The following is an 18,889-nucleotide window of genomic DNA, read 5'->3' on the forward strand; positions in this document are numbered from 1 at the left end:
CCCACATTTGGCATAATTCACAAATTCACTGAGAGTCCCATCCTTCAGGCTTTAACAGAGACATTGAACAATGCTGGTTCCAATATTGATCCCTGGTGACCTCTAGTTACTGACCTTCAGATGGACTAGGCAATGATCACAACTCTTTGAGACTTGCAGTCCTAGCTGATTTCCCACCCACCTTAAAAGCCAGTCCATGTCTTACCGGTGTGGTGACAAGGTCACTATGGACACAGGACTGTGACAAGGACACAGGGTCAGAAGCTTTGTTAAATAAAGTCAAAGTATAAAACATTCACTACCATCCTTTTGCAAGTCTCACTAGGCATTTTATCATAAAAACCCATGAGATCGTTGAAGCATGGCTTGCCCTTTTTAAATTTCTGCTTACTGTTGCTAGTCACTCTCCTGTCCTTTACATATGTGGGAGTGGCTTCTAAGAGGACTTGCTCCAAAATCTTCCCAGGGGCTAATGTGAGGCTGATCACTTGCTAACTGAATCTTCCTTCTGGTCCATGCTTAAGATGGGTATGACACTTGCCTTTTTCCAGTCATTAAGAACTTCTCCCAGCTGTCATGACCATTAGGAGATGACAGAGAACACCCTTGCAGTGCCATCAGCCTTCCCCTTCAGCACTGGAGGAAGTATACCAGCTGGTTCCAAGGGTTATTGAATTTCAAACTGGCTTAAGTGATTCCAGATTCTCCCTCTACTGTGAGTTCTGCTCCACTTTTATAGACTCTGCTAGTGGCCTCAGGGACCTGGGGTGCCTGAGTAAATATGATAATTATTTCACTGGTAAATATTACCAGTGAAAACTGAGGCAAAAAAACCATATTCCACATCCCTAGTCACTAAGTCCCCTGCTCCATTGAACAGTGGACCCATTTCCTGGCCTTTCTTTAAACCATCAATATATTTACAAAATCCTTACTTGTTTTCTTTCACTTCTATCACTGTATTCAACTCCAGCTGACCTTTGGCTTTCTTAGCTAAATTACTTCACACAGGCAATACCTTTTTATTCCTTTAAGCAGACTGCTTCCACCTTCTGTGTATTTCTTTTTTGGGTCTAAGTCAGACAGAATTTTCATGTTCACCTACACTGGCCTTCTGCTGTGACTGCTCAGCTTTCTTTGTGTCGGAATGGACCATTCTTTCCCTCTAAGTAAGCTGTCACTGATGCCTTCCCAGACGAGTCTGTTGGAGCTCTCCTGGGCTCTTTGAACTCCAAGCAAGTTTCCTGGGGTATCTTGCCAAGCAGGTCCATGAAGAGTAGAACATCTGCTCTTTCAAGTCCAATGCTGGAATTCAGCTGTATGTCTTGCTTACATTTCTCAGGATCTTAAACTTCATAGTCTCACAGTCACTGCAGCCAAGGTTGTCCTTAACCTTAATACCGTAAACCAGTTTTTACTTCTTTGGGAATAAATAACTGGTCCAAAAGCATTTGAATTGGTTCACTTATCACTTACATCAAAAGCCATTTCCTGTACAATTTAGAAATCTCCTAGATCTCTTGTACCCCACTTTATTGCTCTTCCAGAAAATATATTGGCAGTTAAAGTGACACAAGAGCATAGTGACCTGTGATTCTGGGGCTTTCTCCACCTACTTTAAAAAGGATTCTAAAGTTGCAGATCTGCAAGTGAAGCAGGAACCAGAACTCATAAACATCCAGCTTTCTTCATCTTGAGAGTGTACCTCCACTGCTTGTTTGACAAGGGCCTCAGACTGTTTCTCCTTTACTGCTTTGTACGGCTCATACTACTGTCTCTGCCAATTTTCAGTGAAGACTCACTCAACCTCCTTTTCATTTTCCCTGATGACACACAACCTGTTCACCTCTTCCTTCAGCTCCTTCACCATGTGACTCAGTGCCTCAACCAAAGCACACCTCCCACATGAGAGGTCCCCAGGACCAGGCATTCCTCAGAGCTCCTCACCTGAACATGGATAACAGTCCCATGGAGCTCTGTCAGGAAAAAGTCTCCAAAGCATCAATGTCACTTGTACGAGTTGGTACCAAAGAATGTACCCTCAGCATGCTGAAACCATTATCGCACAGTTTTCAAGCAGCCTCACTGAGCCTTGAGTGTTTTTTTCTGTGTCCTTCTGCACCCCTGCTGCGCCATGATATCTGCTATCCCTCTGGTGTGCTCAAAAACCTGGAAGAATAGCAATTGTTTCCTCTTCTCTGCTGCTCTGTATTCCATTTTGCCTTTGCTTCTCAGATAGTTGAACCTGGCAGCAAAAAGAAAACATATGCCAAGAGCACATGTTAGAAGAAGAGGATTTTAACACAGAAGAGAAATTAGAAAGGTGGTAATTAATAATTCATTACCACTTCTCAGTAATTCCAGCTAAGGTTTTTAACCTTGCACCTAAAAAATATACAATATATACCACACTGTTACAGATAATGTCACTATTTCAGCAGTTCCCATTTTTACGTGAAATTCCTTATGAACTTTTGTAGAACTGACCAATTCACCTAGCCATGTCATTGCTATGCTCAACTTTACATCTGTCAGCATAGCACTAGAAAACAGACTAAGGAAACAAAGTTCCAGACCTTAATTACTCACAATTGTATTTGTATTGATTTATTGAACACCTTGTTCACGAGCTCTCCTTGCAAGGATTATACTGTTTGTGATCTTTTTACCTTTTCCTGCCACTTGCAAATCAAACACACATTTGAAAGTCAAGGAAGCATGTTTACATTACTGCTGTAATTGACAAAGCACACCTGTTATCCTCTCAATGGATAAATTAAACCAAAGATAGACCTTGGAAATAAAGCTTGAAAAGGAAATGACGGTTATTTGAAGTAACATGGAACATGAAATGTTGGAATGAAAGCCTGAAAGCAAACAGCATGAAATGCAGCATATGAACACATGTCAAACTTACGCAGCTTTGTGCTTGAATTAGTTATTTAACTTTTTAAGTAGGTACTTCAAAGACAGTGGAAAGCTTTTTTGTGTGTGTGTCTTAGTTTTTACCTCCTGACAGTGGCAGTTCTTTTATCCGAATTTTAAGGAAAAACAGTCCTGTGGAGCATCAGTAGTAAAATCATGAACAATAACAAAGGAAGTGAAACTAAGAGGGTCTAGAGGAAAGAGCAAATGACCTAGGATGAACACAGTCATACCCATCTCTTCTTAACACATGCTTATCAAAGTTTCTTAAAAATTCCCAGTGACAGTCATTCCACCATTTTTTATGTCTAGAGAAATCCCATTTCATCCTGAAATTGAATGTCCATATTATTTTCTACATTTTCTTTACGGTGAAACTGGGGAACAGTTTATTTCTCTCTTGTCTGTGGCAACAAACATTCAAACACCATCATGATTTTCAGAAGCAGAAAAGAAATACACTAGAATTTCATTCTTAGGTCACTTTGTTGCCTTCTGAACTGCAACACAGAGCAGCTCATTCAATAGTACTTTTCTTGCTCAATTTATTTCTTTTAAATTCTTAGGGGACAAACCTTACCTGGTTGGTTAATTTTGTTTGCTTCATATTATCTTAGTAAAATATCTTTTAAAAATAGGCTGCTGGTTACTAGTCATGCTTTTGTACTCCGTGTTTTTACTGACTTTACTGGGTCTGGTTGGGACGGAGTTAATTTCATTCTTTCACAGCCTGTATCGTTCTCTGTTTTGGATTTGTAACTAAACCAGTGTTGAAAACACAACAGTGTTTTGCCTGTTGCTGAGAAACATTTACACAGCAGCAAGGCTTCATCTTTTCCCCATTCTGTCCCCTTCATGAGTGGGATGGGGGTGTGCAAAAACTGGGAGGGAAAATGGCTGGGACAGCTGACCCAAACTTACCAGAGGGATACTCTGTACCACATAATATCATGTTCAGCCATAACAGCAGGGACAAAGGAGGAGTAAGGGACTTCCAATGGGAAGTAATGAGAGAGTTCCTTATTTTGCTTTGCTTCCATGTGAGCTTTGTTTTTCTTATTAAGGTCTTTTTATCTTGATCCTCAAATTTTCTTGGTTTTGCTCTTCCAATTCTCTTTCGCATCCCACTGAGTAGGAAGTATGCCAACAACTGACTTGTTCAGATGTTAGCCAGGGTCAACCCACCACACTGGCTGTAAATATGAGAAGAGATACTGCCAATTGCAGGAATTTCTGTCTATGGTTTTATCCCATAGGTACTCTAGAATCTTAGCAACTTTTAATGGCATTTTATTATTTGTTTTTGTTCTTTCTTCTTTTCTCCCTACTTCAAGTGATATTATTTGGCACTTCAGGAGCAAAATAAGTCACCTAATCTACTTCATCTGGTGTGTTGGGTACTTCCATAGTAGCTTGTGAAACTGGGCAAATAATATGCACCTGACTAAAGCCATACAATTACTAATAATGATATGCATTGTGAAGACACTTCCCCCAAAGCAATCACCCCACTGACTCCTCAGCACGGCCATTCTGGCAGAGTCTAGGAGCCCATCTCCTTGGAGGCAGACTCTCCAAGGTCATTCACTAGGGCTCTCAATGCTGAAACTTCACTGAGGATATGCCTCTGCCCTGGGAGGGAGGCATATGGCCATTCAGTGAGTTATCAGCATATGCCCAGCGTTTCAATTTCCCAGGCACGCTTTCATACCACCTTCCTCATGTGCTGTCCTTTATATTCATCCACACTGAGATTCAGCTGACATTCTGTTGCCTCTCAATTTCCCTCTGCAATTTTACAAGCAACCCTTACTTTTCATGTCCTGAAGAACCTGGTATATTAGCAGATTTTAGTATTTCACTGCTTGATCTCTTCATGGGTATCTGGGATTAAGCTAGCACAGTTCCCTGAAGAATCCCACTGCTGACCAGCCTTCATTCCGAGGGCTGAATACTTCATCTAATTTCCTTCCTAATACTTCGTCCCTACAAATACAAAAAATTTTTGGACATGTTAGTACTTTTACTCCTTCCTCCCATTTGTTTTTGTTTTAAAGGTTTATGAAAAATGTTGTCGATGTCTTTTTCTGAAAGTCCTTTGAATTAACACTCAAGAACTATCTGGATTATAAGCACCTAACATGGAATGTCCTACAGTTAGTACCGACATTACAGAAAGGGAAAGTAGACCAGGGTTTAAGACCAGCAGTAATAAGTAATTAAAAAATATCTATAATTAGGAACATACAGTTGGCTGCCTCCTGCTGTACAAACTTGCTCCTTAAGTACTAAGATTCACAGTCTAAACCTAGAGACCACAAAGACCATAAACCACTTGTCTCTCTCCATGCCTTAGGAGATTGGTACTTTATCAGCTCTCAGAAATGGATCTTTTTGAGAATTCAAAGTGACTGCCCCCACTCCAAATATTTTTCCATTTCTCAGGTACCAGCTGCACTCTCTCTCAGAAACAGTATCACTGATACATATCTAATTGGTTCTTATAAATTCCAATTGGTTCTTCCAAATTTGTTTTTAAGATTTTTTTCCTCTGTTCATTGATCTGAAGAGGGATTTGTTTGCCTGTTTTTTTCTAGCTATGGCAGTGGGTGTAACAAAAGAAGTGTTACTGCCACTTGTAAACTTTGTCTTTTCTGTATCCTTACATTGTCATTGCAGCAGCAACACTACAATTAAAAAGAGGTTATTGGCTTAAATTTGTTCAGTCAGAAGAAAGTAGGGCCACCCTTGTTTCGCCTTCTTTAACTCAGAGATTACACAAAGGGTTATGCAATACAAAATTTTCTTTTTAACCTCATTAATTCTAGATAGCATTTTGTGAATAAATTCACTGTTTTATCTTTAATTTCCTTTATTTCTAGACAGATTTTTAGTCATGCAGTTAGGCTTACGCTGCTTTTTTCATAAAAAAAAAGAATAATGCATTAATAAATGTTTTTAAAAGTCAAGTTTTGTATGCACCTTTAATTAAAAGTTTATTTTCTAACACATTTTATCAGTAAATACCAATATTTTACCATGTATTCCTTTGATATGTCAGTAGAATAAAAATGTAATAAGATTAAAATTTGGATAAAGACTGATTCTTTTTGCAAACCTAAAATTCTCTGTGAAACCATTATGAGGTTTGGATAGTCAAGAACTATAGCAATGATCAGAATTCAGTGTTACCAGAGATATATTCTAGATTCTCTTAGTGTTTGCTGATACTAGTGAGAGTGTCACTGATGTGCCTTGAATTATGACCATTACTTTCAATATTGTAAATTTTCACTTCATTTAAAAAAGAAAGCGAAGTCACTCTAGCCATACCTTGCACTGTATTTCTCACATCTTCCACATATACAAAATGAGTATAGTATTCTCTTTTACCCCTGTACACAACACTAAGGTATGAGGTGGACTCTGAATTAAACATGGTAAGTTCTTGTGAGATTTTAAAATGTTTGATTTTCACATTTATTTTGCATTTATTTGGGTTTCAGTTTTATTTTGCAGTAAGATGTTTTCTTTAGAAATTTTTATTTCCTCTATGGAAGTTACTAAACAAGATTTAGATCCTCATTTGTATTTTAAAACATTCTTACAAGAGGTATAAATAATTTATTTTTTACCAGAAAAAATCACCAGCTACGTACAATTCAATACTTTATCTAGTTTCCCATTAACATGGTGTTCGTCAGAAATTAGCAGGAGGAATCTATCTCCAGAAGCTGCAGTAAAAGTATTGAATCTAATTACTACATATAGCACACTGCATGTCATCTTCTAGACAGCACACTCAGCTAACTCTCGGAGTAAAAGAGGCATGGCACAAAAACAGAATAGCTCATATCTTTGGTGCTTAACTCTTTATATAGGCAAGTGTTTTTTTCATGGGAAGAAGTGGGTGTGAACAGCATATGCTTTTAAGCATACATTTGTTATATTTTTAATTCTGGGACAAATTGCAATACAAATCAAGAAGTGCTTTGTTTCCAGAGTGTTGAAGACTCACAGCTGAAGCAGATTTTCAAAAAGCACAGCAAAGCTTTCAGACAATTAAATACCATCATTTTTTCTTATACTTGGTGCCCACTAAGACCATCATGGCAGATTTTTCTAATTAACTCAGCAGGTGAGGTACTTGTCTATTCTGAAATCTGGCCATTTGTTTGGATATGTAAATAAAACCCCAACCATTGAAAAACTCTGCCCCTTCACATATGCAAGTTCTTCTCTTGGGGTTCACCACTAAACTAGGCCGGGCTTTGAACTCTACAGTAGTGAAACAGAATCTAACTTTGTTCTGAATGCAGGGAATTCAGTTCCAGCACTTGAGAGTTAACATCAGATTTTCATTCTATTCACAGAGACAGGACTAATCTTTTCCAGTTTCCCTGTCCTCTGAGCCATCAAGAGACATTAATTTTAGCTGACATTGGATTCCTATTCATTTCTCTCATTCTAGGAGAGTGTTAAGACATTAGTGACAATGAAGAATTACTTGTCTGTACAGCATGCTGTGTATTGCAGCATTCACTCCATGCAAGAAACTTTGAGGAGTGACAATGATGGCTTGATGTGCACAAGACTTCAAAATAATTGATGTCACATGAAGAATATCAGGTTTTATATCAAGTTTTAATTGTCATTCATCTTGTTACCAAATTTGTCATGTTCTTGAACAGACTTAAGAACAATGTATTTGTCATATTAACTCATACTTCTATTGATACTTACAAAATTATTTCACAAACATAAAACCATTCAAGCAAGGCTGATAATTTTTAAATGCTACCTATATATTATTAATGCTTGCACTAAATCTGCAGCAACAGATCTTACATTTTGTCTTCCGTACTTAAACACTACACATAGAACCATAAAATCATAACTATTCCTTTTTTAAAAAACACAATATAAAAAGATATGATCAGAAAGCCATAAATGGAATTCAACATTTTCAGTCTTCTTTATGATTACTATGTGTTTTCCTTATATTTCTGCTTGTTTGAAGGTTTTGTAAGGTGAGAAGTCTTGAAATATTGATACAGTTATAATTACAAACATTTAATAATCTAACAGGATGTAAGATAAAAGCCACTCGAAGCTCTTTATAGCCTGAGGGACTATGTTGATTCCTTTCTGCACTCATTTCTTAAAGTATTAAAAATGTGTTATTGGGAGTGCTCTGATAACTGCTCAGATGTCTATTTATTCAACCCTGCAATTGTTTATGTTAGAATTATGGACTTGGTTTTCTATTCAGACAGTTATTTAGTTTGCTTGCTTCCTGAGTCTTGAAGCTATTTCAGTTCAAATTATATTAGAGCATCACATACAAAAGAATTCTTTGTTCACAGCCTATCCAACAAAATAGAGAGGGCTTCAGAGGCATCTATAGCTCCAGGGCCCAGTAAATTAGGTCTTGACTAGAAAAATAAAAGTAATAAAAATTGCCATATATAAGAGGGTGGATTGGATGTGCTGTCTTCCACTAAGAAAAAGGAAACTGCATTCTCTTATAAATTGAAAGTGTGTTTATTTTACAAACTTTTACAAAAAATCACATACTCTTAGAAAACAGGATCTACTCTAAGATAAAAAAGCACTCTGATTTATATTCTATCTGTGGCCCAGATGACATTTTTCTATGATGAAAAAGAAAGAAGGAAATCAGATGAGAAATCTCTACGGAATTTACATTATCTTGGCAACTATCCATTTTTACACCAGCTAGGAAAACTGTGGAGGTGCATGGCTCCAAAGCACCTAAATTTTGCCACACCCTTATTGTTGTACAACATTACAGTCTGAAACTGGGAATTATTTGCAGAAGCTCTTTCAAAATAGAATGTTTTTCTTCTCTTCTTTCTCTGCTACTGCCCTTTTTCAAAAGGTTGAAAATCAATTTACAGGGTATTCTACTGAAGCAGCCACTGAAAGATATTTTGGGAAGGCTGAGACATGAAAACTCTGGTATCATCAAAATATTGCCTTTTTGCCCTTACCCTTTTAATGATCGTATTCTGAAGCAGATATCCATTTAAATACTATTCACAGAGAAGAACCCATTTGTTTTGTTTCCTGTAGATATCTTATTAGCTATGTCATTTTCCTTCACATTTATGTTTACATAGCTGAAGCATAGAAACAGGTAGAAAGTGATACAATTAGCTTTATGTACAATTTTGATAGTTTTGCATTGAACATTATTCTTCTCTACTAATACGAGCTGTAGAAGGAGGATTATCATTAATTAGATTGATTAACTTTTAATATTATAGTGAGACAGAATGTGGGTTTATTCACGTCTAGGTAAGGCCATTTGCAAAGTCTTCCACATTGTTTTAGAAAAATCTTATTCTATGTTGCATTTTCCATTTTTTCAGTATTCACCCACATGAAGATTGTACATACCCTATCCTTTAGTCCTAGTTAATAATATTTCAATTTCTACTTTCTTCCTTCACATTTCCCAGGGATGAGGATCCAATTTTAGTTTTATTTCAGAGCTCATTACAAGGACATTTTGTTTTGATCCTTTTGAAGTTCTTTAAAAGATCAGGTCCCTGCATACCATTTGTATATTTAAAAAAAAAACCCCAACAAATAGCAAAATGAAACAAAACAACATAACAACAGCAACAAAAACAACAACAAGAGCAGGAAGAACTATTTCTTACTGGAAACACTGAAAAATAATAGTGTATTTTAAATATGACAGGTACTAGTTTTGATTCATCTGTATTATAACCATGCATCTTTAAACCATTATATATTACTTAGTTAAAATTTTATATACCTGTTGAATTCATTAATGTAGTAAGCTAAAAGCTCATTCTTTAATGCTTCATGGGGTGTTACTTTGGACCAGGAGGGAATAGTTTCTAATTTAAGAACCTTTGTCAGAAGCTATCAATCAGAATTATAGATGGCTTTTCATTACAGCAATGAGATATTGATTTTTTTTCCTATAATGACATGGGCGAATGCCTTTTTTCTTAAAAATGGTAGTCTTTTGTTTGTTTGTTTTTTTTCAATATTCAGCTAAAGAAGGATATTCACAACCCAATCTTTTAAACTATCAGTCGTGACAATGGTATGAAGCAATGACAGAATAGGGAAATAATAGATTGGTAAGGGGATAGATAAATCAGTCACGTTTCAGGGTTTACTATAAGGTGTTTAAGAGCCAACCAAAGAAATGTTTATGCTGTTTAACTTTGGGAGTTACAGAATGATGACCTGTGTGGCATCGCTGAGCTTTCAGGCAGCAGCAGCCTGCTAGACAGAGTCCAACGGTTACAACAACGACCCTGATCTCGGAGGTGTGGGGGCTGTAGCACACCACCTATATTTCAAAAAGGGGAAATAAAAATGAAACTATGAGACTATTTAGCCTGGTTTAAACCTTGAAAGATTTTAGCACTAATAAATAATTGGGGCATGCATCAGTAAAAGACAAGAGTGTAACAAATATCAGTCACGAATTTGCTGAGACTCCATGTCCTTCTGAGCCAGAATAGAGGCTTATTGAATGGAAGAAGTGGCAGATATGATACAACATCATTTCAGTAATATTTTGATGGCACCATATGGCTTGAAATTCCTACAACCAACTAGAAAAATACATTTTAGAAGACTTTTATGAAATATTAGTAACAAAAATTGCAAATTAATTATCAAACATTCATCGCAGCACTGAAAATATGCCAAAGCTAAATGTAGTAGGAGTTATGAATACTCGGAAGATCCAAATTGGACAGGAGACTGAAATCCAGAAAGAAAAATCCACAGGTCAGGATCTGATCTACTGGGTAAGGTCAAGAAAGGCAAGTTCTTCATTGGATCCAATGAATGGTGTCCATCTCCTTCCAAATGAAAGAATTAGCTTAATCTCCATCATGTTTGGCTTGGCACAATATTTCTTGCAAACTTATAAACCTCAGAGGAAAAAAAGAAAAAGTAGAAGTCATTGCAGATCAACAACTTGATAGCTTTAGAACATTATCTATACCTTTTAATTGAGTCCTTTGCAAAAAAAAAAATAAAATTAATATTAACTGAGATTTAATATACTGCTTACTAAGGTTAGTTCATTTAAAGAAGTAAAAAAAAATTAGCTTTTTACATTTCTAGCCCTGGGCAAACTGCAACTCCTCTTCTGTGATGAGAAAAATAATATATAAAGGCCTCTTAAAATAACTGCTTTTGTGCAGAAGTTTTGCTTGTACGTACGAATAATGGCTTCTCAGGCCTGAGAAGGCAATTTCAAAGTGAGTGTAGACTACCAGGAAACAGAAAATGTCTTTCGGTCTTTTAGCCAAGATACAGCATGAAAGAATCACAGATCTTTTTTTGGCAATGTAACATTTCCTGCTTCTGAGAGTCAGGCACTTTACAGTGGTGTATGGTAGGAGAACACAAGACCACAGACAAAGCCAGAAACTAGGCAGGGTCCAGCCTGATATAAGAAAAAAATTCAAAGACTGGAACAGGTTGCCCAGATCCTGTATGCAGCCTCCACTCTTGAATACCTTCAAAAGCGTCTAGAAAATGGCAAGTATTCTGGTCTCATATCACAGCCAACCCTGCCTTAGCAGGGAATTGGACTAAAAACTTTCTGAGATTCTTTCCAATCTGAGTTATCCTATAAACACAGAACCAGCAGCTTTTCATATCATTAGCTAAGAGGGTCTTCCTCATGCCTCTCTCTGGTCTGTATTTCACTCGTAATAACCAAGTGTGGATTACAGTCTTAAATTTGTAGTGAACTTCAAGTTTCCAACTTTTTACAGATTGTGAGGGGGAAATTCTAAGCACACACATACTATTTTGGACTTAAACCAGACTCACTAAGTGAAACACGTTGTACTCTGAATGTCACTTTTCTGTGTCCAATTTAGTGCCTGTTGATGCCTAAATTGTATGTGTTGGTCTGCTTCTTTCTAGCTCTCAAGGCATTGTGTAGCTGCATTACAGTCCACCACAGTGAGAATACCTTTTATTAAAAAAACAGGGAAGCCAATATGGTCTTTTCTGTATGGCCTTTCTCATTCCTAGCCATGTTTACTTTACTGCCCTCTCATTCTTTCCTTTTACTCACTGCTGCAAAGAAAAAAGTTTCTCTATCAGCACAGAAAACAGACAATCTTTTAATATGTCTTCTTACTTTCTCAAAGTTTCTTTTGAACTAAATAGAATTTGGGGGGAAGGGTGGAGGGGGAAGATTTATATATATATTACATGTTTCCTGTCTGGGCAGAGGGAGAAATAGGTTCGATGGGAGAGCAAAATAATAAATGTTTCTTTCTTTTTGCTAGGACAGATCTTACTCATATGATGTCATAGGCAAATATCAGGGTTAAATTAAATAATATCTTAAACTTAATTTATATCAATACCTTAAAAATTAAGAGATGCTCTGGAGACTGTTATGAATGGGGTTCCATAGTTTCAGTGGTCTGTAGAGTCACCCTTAAAGCATCAAGAACAGAGAGCATACAGTAATATGAACTACATACAGTGACTGTAAGAATTTAATTTCTTATTTGTTTCTCTAATATTAGATGAAGGACAGTTCTGAGACCTCTTGCTTCTCTAGGCCTGCTTCTTCAAAATCTCAGTGATTTGAATTAAAAGGATTTAGAAAGAACAAGTTGCACCATTCTTTCTATTTGTGTTGAAAGTTTGATCAAACCTGCCAAAAAAATTAATCTTGTCATGGAGATGTCTGGGTTGTGTATGTCCTAAACATAACCATTCAGAGCTGAACAATTCTATTCCTTAAACAAAACTGCCTGATCTGAACAGAGAGCAAATGCTTTAGCAAGGTATAATTGCCCAGTTTTTCTTTTTACTGTGATATCTTGCACTTAAACTTTGTTAGTAAACTATTAATTACAAGTAAATATTGGTAGTAGAAAAAAAAGGTAAATGAAATTTCAAATTCATCTCTGCTTAGTCTTCATAATTCACAAAGGCTTAGCCTCATTTTTAGAAAAATATGAATATTTGCTGACTGAATCTTTTCTTGAATATTTTGAGTTTTTTGGATGTTTTAGCAGACTCTTTTCTGTTACCAAATACTGTTTTCTTTCTTTTCCTACATAAATCTCATTTCTCAAAAGAAATAAATAATGTCTCTTTATCTATATCAACTATATTTACATAAGCTTTCCCTACATGTAGCTGTAGATGGTCCTAAAACATAAAAGACATAATGTTCTTGAAAAGCATATTTCAAAAGATAGATAAAGCTAAATCGTCCTCTGGAATCTAAATGTTTGTACTGCATGTGCTGGGAGTCAAAAGCTAACCTTTGATACCGTCATAATGTGCAGGAAATCTTCACTATCCAATTTCTGGCCCTTGTGAAAATTTCTCACTCCTTTCTACAATTGCCAGTTTGGCACTACCGATTTCCAGCATGACTATGAATAAACCATATCTTACCTGCATTCTGGTGTCACTATTCTCTGAGCATCATGCTTAAAGCTTGACTCTTTATCCACAAGAAACTTTGTCATGGCTGCAGGATAAGTATACAGAGAGCACAGACACTTCTGAATATAAGGTTTGCTGACTTTTCCATTCTTTCATTATTACATATTTGGAAAAAACAGATAGTAAAAGATGGGTTGGTTTGTCATGTTTCTAAAGCTACATCAGAAGCATCTGAGTGTGATCTTCAGATTCATAATTAACATTTCTTTCACATATTCTTCAGGTTTTTTCTTTGGAGATTTAACCATTACGACAGCAGTTATTTCAACCCACCTTTTGGGCAGAGAGGAAACCTGTACAAAGGAATGCTTCTTATTTTGCTTCTGGCAGTATTTTGAAAAAAACGCTTGTGATTGGAGACCTGGATATTTCTTAGGAACTCACAGAATCCAAGCATCTAATTTTTCTTTTCTTAAAGACAGCTGATAGGTTTACATTTCAAGTTAAAGTGATGACAGCTAAGTAACCCTGCAAGTAATTCCGTAAAATATCTTCATATTTTCCATTATAGAATTTAAAAGATAAATAAAATGTAGTTCTGTCATTATTAAATGAGTTATTTAAAAGCATTTAAATTTAAATAACAAATGAAGCGTTGGAAGCTTATTATGAAACAGAAAAATACCTCAGTACAAACTCAAGTAACAGATACTCCTCAGCTGGTCCCATGCTTATGTAAATATCTGTGAAATAAACATAAATAATGGTGAAAGCAATTGCAGATTATTTATATGACAAAACTGGGAGCTGAATAATTTTCCACACAAAATATATTTAACTGAAGACTCTTCAGGGTAATTGAAATGTATAATTAAAGTGATATATGGCAAGATAGTATTTGAAATGCCCAGACAAATATCTACTTGAACAAACCTTAACAATATACAACAGAGAATACATTAATATACCATGATCCTGTTCCTTATGGTTAAGATTCATTACCTATGTATTGCAAAAAGATTAAAAAACTCTGTTGCTTTAAAATATTGAAAAGTTCCTAACAATCCCTTTAGAGGAATCATATTTCTCTTGGTAAGAGAAATGATCTGCTCTGTGTAAATATTTGTAAAGATTTTTCATTACTTCCAAAAACATTATGGAAACCAACAAGTTATATTTAATCACTTACAGCAATTTATTTATTAACACTTAATTGATGAGTTTTGCATTTAAATTATACAACCTACAGCAAAGCAACTGCTTTATAAACCTGAATTGACATGTGCGTTAAACAAAGCATCACTGAAATCAAATTTGAAGAGAAAATATTTCTTAGAAAGTTATATCCTTCTCTTGCTCTTCATGTGATGTTACCATATACTGTTCTCCCCTACATGTTTGACATACTGAAACAAATCTAATTCTGTTCTGTAAGCAAAATTGCAACATAATTTTTACTTCCAGTAAAAATTGTCTTTAAGAAGAGGTCAGAAAAATTTAGGAAAAAGCAATATATACTGTGGAAATACTCACAGCTTTTTACCGGCTAAGCCCATAGTACAACGCCTTAGAAAGCCTCGAGCAGCCTAGAGAGGTAGCACGGGCAATCCAGCATTTCAGCAGCTCTAAAAGCGGCAAATAGTAGCTGCAAAGCTTATACCACCAGCAGAAACAAAGAGGGAGAAATATAGTCTTCAGTTGCCAATTCCTGCAATTAGAAGCTTTCAAACAGAGATAAACGCAGATGTTCGCAGCAGGGGTGCAAAGCCAAAGAGGGTGAGGAGAAGAGGGCAGAGAAGGGGAAAGGGGAGGACTGGGGGCAGACCCGGGGTGACTGGCCAATCAGACACTGCTAAAGAGTTTGAGTTACATTTGGTTTTGATGCTCTTAGATCAAAGGAGTTCAGAGAACATGGCAGAGGGAAGTCCTGGCTTGTTTTGGGGAGGGGGAAGGGAAGCTCAGAACAGGCAGCAACAATATACTATTTTTATAGTTTTGCTAGTGTCTATACTGTGTATTGGCTTTGAGAGCGCTGCAAAAAAACTAAATGCTAAATTTCTTCTGACAGCACAAATATATTTTTTAAAAATGCTTGCAATATTTAAAGCTTCCCTACAAAAAAATAGAATTTCTAAAATAATGTTTACTGTTATAAATATATCTTTACAGAGGCTTTATCAGTCTAATATATCTCAACAGGTAAAATTTCATAAGTTTTAAGAAAAACTAAAATCTAAAAGAAGCAGTAAAATGATCATGCAGTAAATTTAAATGGAAAGAAATTGCAAGTTAAAAATCCTCACATAATTTTATTTCTGCCCTTTCAGGTACATATTATAATTTTCCACGGTGTTATTGAACCACCTCTGCGTAGTCAACTACATGGATACAAAGTTGATGGAAAAACTCATCATTCTGAGGAGGTGGTATTTTTTGCTGCTGTGTTGACCAAGTTATTTTTACCTTCCTCTGTATCATAATGTGTCATCCATTTCCCAGGCTCATCAGAGCATATTCACCCAAAAAAAGTTATCTGCCATTCTATCGAAATGGGGATTGCTGATACACTTGATGGTTCCTGCCCTTCTTCTATTTTTGTGATCTTTTACACTAAAGATCTTAATTTCTAAGGTACTGAAGTGCTTTGTGATTCAGGGTATGTCAGTATGGTCCCTTCTAGATTAGATATTTATTAAATGGATGGCTGTAATCACAGCTGGGTATATTTGATGGGTCAGGAGGTCTTCTCGAGTGCTATAGTCCTAAAACTAAATGTGATTACATAAGGTGGGAAGTAGTAAAGATATTTAATTACTAAATCACATAGGCTATTATTTGTGAAGGCAGTGATGCATCATGAATAAGGCAAATGGAGCACATTGCTTTTATCCTCTCCTTTCAGTGAGCAAGGACACCTGCATCATTCCTCTGTTGGCTGTTTATCCTGTCAGTGGGGATTGTTCTCGTGAGCATTGTACAAATTAGATTCTTCCTTCTAAACAAGACAGGGTTCTAAAATGCATTGCCATGCTTGTTAAAACAGCTATTAGCCTCCTTCTTAAGCAATTTTTCTGAAACTCATTTTGATATTCTCTGTATTTTTATTGAAGAGATATCTTCTTCTGCTGATTATTTTTGTCATTCAGATTATCCCCATGTTCCTGGGACTGCAAGGTGATAGCTGCCTAGGTCTTGACCTACCTAGTTGAATGGGCATAGTAAACTACTGCACAAGAGAAACTCCTGGATGTGATGAGATGGGTGTATGGGAATCTAACAACAGTAACAGAAGTGCCATGAGAGTATGGCTGGATTTCATTGACGGCTCAGGAGCAGGTATGCAAGAAACAAACTTTACAGGAGGTGAGAAGGGCCTTTTGGAAAGGGAATCTTGCAAGGCCCAAGATACTGAGAAAATCATATCAGCAATAGCACATGGCTGCAAACACCTGCCTAACAGTAGCAGAATTACTATATTAACAGTATCATTATTAGAAGAGAATTAGAATTATTGTTATAACAGTACCAGATTAGAGTACAGATGTGCCAGAACATGTGTGAAAAGTAATTAGGGACATACTGTTTATTTGGTAGGGAACAGTAGTAAAAAGGAAAAAACCCAAGAGAGAAAAAAGGTAAAAGAATGCAGCAGGCAAGGATGGGTTGGGGCTATCTAGGTGGAGCAGTCAGTGGTCCTGGTGCTTGATTACCACCCCTGGGCAGCACAGCAAAACAGAACTGTTATTCTGCCTACAAATAATGTGGAGAACCTGCTTCTACTCTTAGGTGGACTAAGGACATCCAGACACCTTCATTTGCTTATTGGAGAATGTCTACACAGTCCTCTTACTGTCACCTTTTCATTACCCCTTCTGGGTCTCATGACACCAGCACCTTCCACACAGCTACCCAGCACACTTCTAGTCTGGGTGACTGACAGGTAACTAAAAGCCCAGAACAGATATGTACTTGAGACTGTTTCAAATGGATGCATTGTTGTAGGTAAAATTGGATTAACACTGCATCAGCCCCTAGAAAGCTGAGAACAGGTGAACAGGAAAATTACACAAAATTATACATAAAAACCAGTCTTCTAGTTCTATTCTGATACTTTGCAGTCCAACAACAGTGAACAATGAAAACTTTTCAGACTACACAGAGTAACTTTGGAAACCTTCAGCTACTTCACTGATTTTCAGACTGTTTGGTCTACAATGATACACTGGAGAGTCATGGAGTCATATAATAAACTGAGTCGGAAGAGACCCACCAGGATCATTGATTCCAACTCCTAGCCCTGCATGGGACTGTCCCCAAGAATCACACCATGTGCCCAACTGTACTGTCCAAACCCTTGTCGAACTCTGTCAGGATTTGTGTTTTGACCACTTCCCTAGGAAGCCTGTTCCAGTGCCTGACCACCCTCTGGTTGAAGAACCTTTTCCTTATAGCCAACCTAAACTTCCCCTGACACAAATTCAGGCCATTCCCTCAGGTCCTGTCACTGGGCACCACAGAGAAGAGATCGGTGCCTGCCCCTCCTCTCCCCATCATGAAGAAGTTACAGACTGCAGTGAGGTCTCCCCTCAGTCTCCTCTTCTCAAGGCTGAACAGAAAAAGTGATCTCAGCCGCTCCTCATGCAGCTTCCTCTCAAAGCCCTTCACCATCTTTGTTACCCTCCTCTGGATTCTCTCTAACAGCTTAATGTCTTTCTTATATTGTGGCACCCAAAACTGCCCCCAGCACTCAAAGTGAGGCCACCCCAGTGCAGAGCAGAGCAGGACAATCCCCTCCCTTGCCCAGCTGGTGATGCTGTGCCTGATGCCCCCCAGGACAGGGTTGGCCCTCCTGGCTGCCAGGGCACTGCTGACTCATGGTCAACTTGCCATGGACAGGACCCCCAGTCAGTCTGTCCATACATCCAGTGTTGGCCTATCCCAGGTGCAGAATCCAATACTCTCCCTTGGTGAGCTTCACATGGTTGGTGATTGTCCAGCCCTCTCATTTGCCGAGGTCTCTCTGCAGGGCCTCGCTTCCTTAGAGGGAGTCAACAGCTCCTTCCAGATTTGTATCATTTGCCAACTTGCTTAGTATCCCTTCCAGTCCTGCATCCAAGATGTTTATGAAGCTGTTGAACAGCACAGAGCTGAGGGTGGAGCCCCGAGGAACCCCACTAGTGAGAGGTCACCAGTCTGATGTCACCCCATTCACTATAACCCTTTGTTATATGTTTATCCAGCTGTGTGCTAGACATTTTGTTCAGCATCACTTTAAGATTGCTCTGCTTTTATATTCTTTGCCAGGCATCCTCTACAACCCAAAAAAAGGCCAGCAAGTCAGGTTGCCTTTGGTGTGGTTCTGAACAGCTAGTAGTAGATGCAAGGGAAGCTCTGTCAGGACATTTTCATTGATGCCTTACTTTCAGGAAGGCTCCTTGGAAGCACTGGTCAATTTTACAGTCGTCTGTGCATATCCACGGATTTGAAGATGAACTCTAATATTTCATATTCT

General features: G+C 37.4%; 1 long non-coding RNA gene across 1 annotated transcript; it reads right to left on the reverse strand.

Annotated features, from left to right (window-relative positions):
* Positions 1–8,453: 8,453 nt before the first annotated feature.
* Positions 8,454–14,472, reverse strand: LOC125329595. Its single transcript, XR_007205218.1, has 4 exons — positions 14,063–14,472; positions 13,387–13,462; positions 12,336–12,408; positions 8,454–10,875 (listed from the first exon to the last, which is right to left on the reverse strand). It is a non-coding gene; the product is annotated as an uncharacterized LOC125329595 (long non-coding RNA).
* Between the last annotated feature and the right edge of the window lie 4,417 nt (positions 14,473–18,889).

This window comes from Corvus hawaiiensis, chromosome 1 (assembly GCF_020740725.1).
Source record: "Corvus hawaiiensis isolate bCorHaw1 chromosome 1, bCorHaw1.pri.cur, whole genome shotgun sequence".
NCBI lineage: Eukaryota > Metazoa > Chordata > Aves > Passeriformes > Corvidae > Corvus > Corvus hawaiiensis.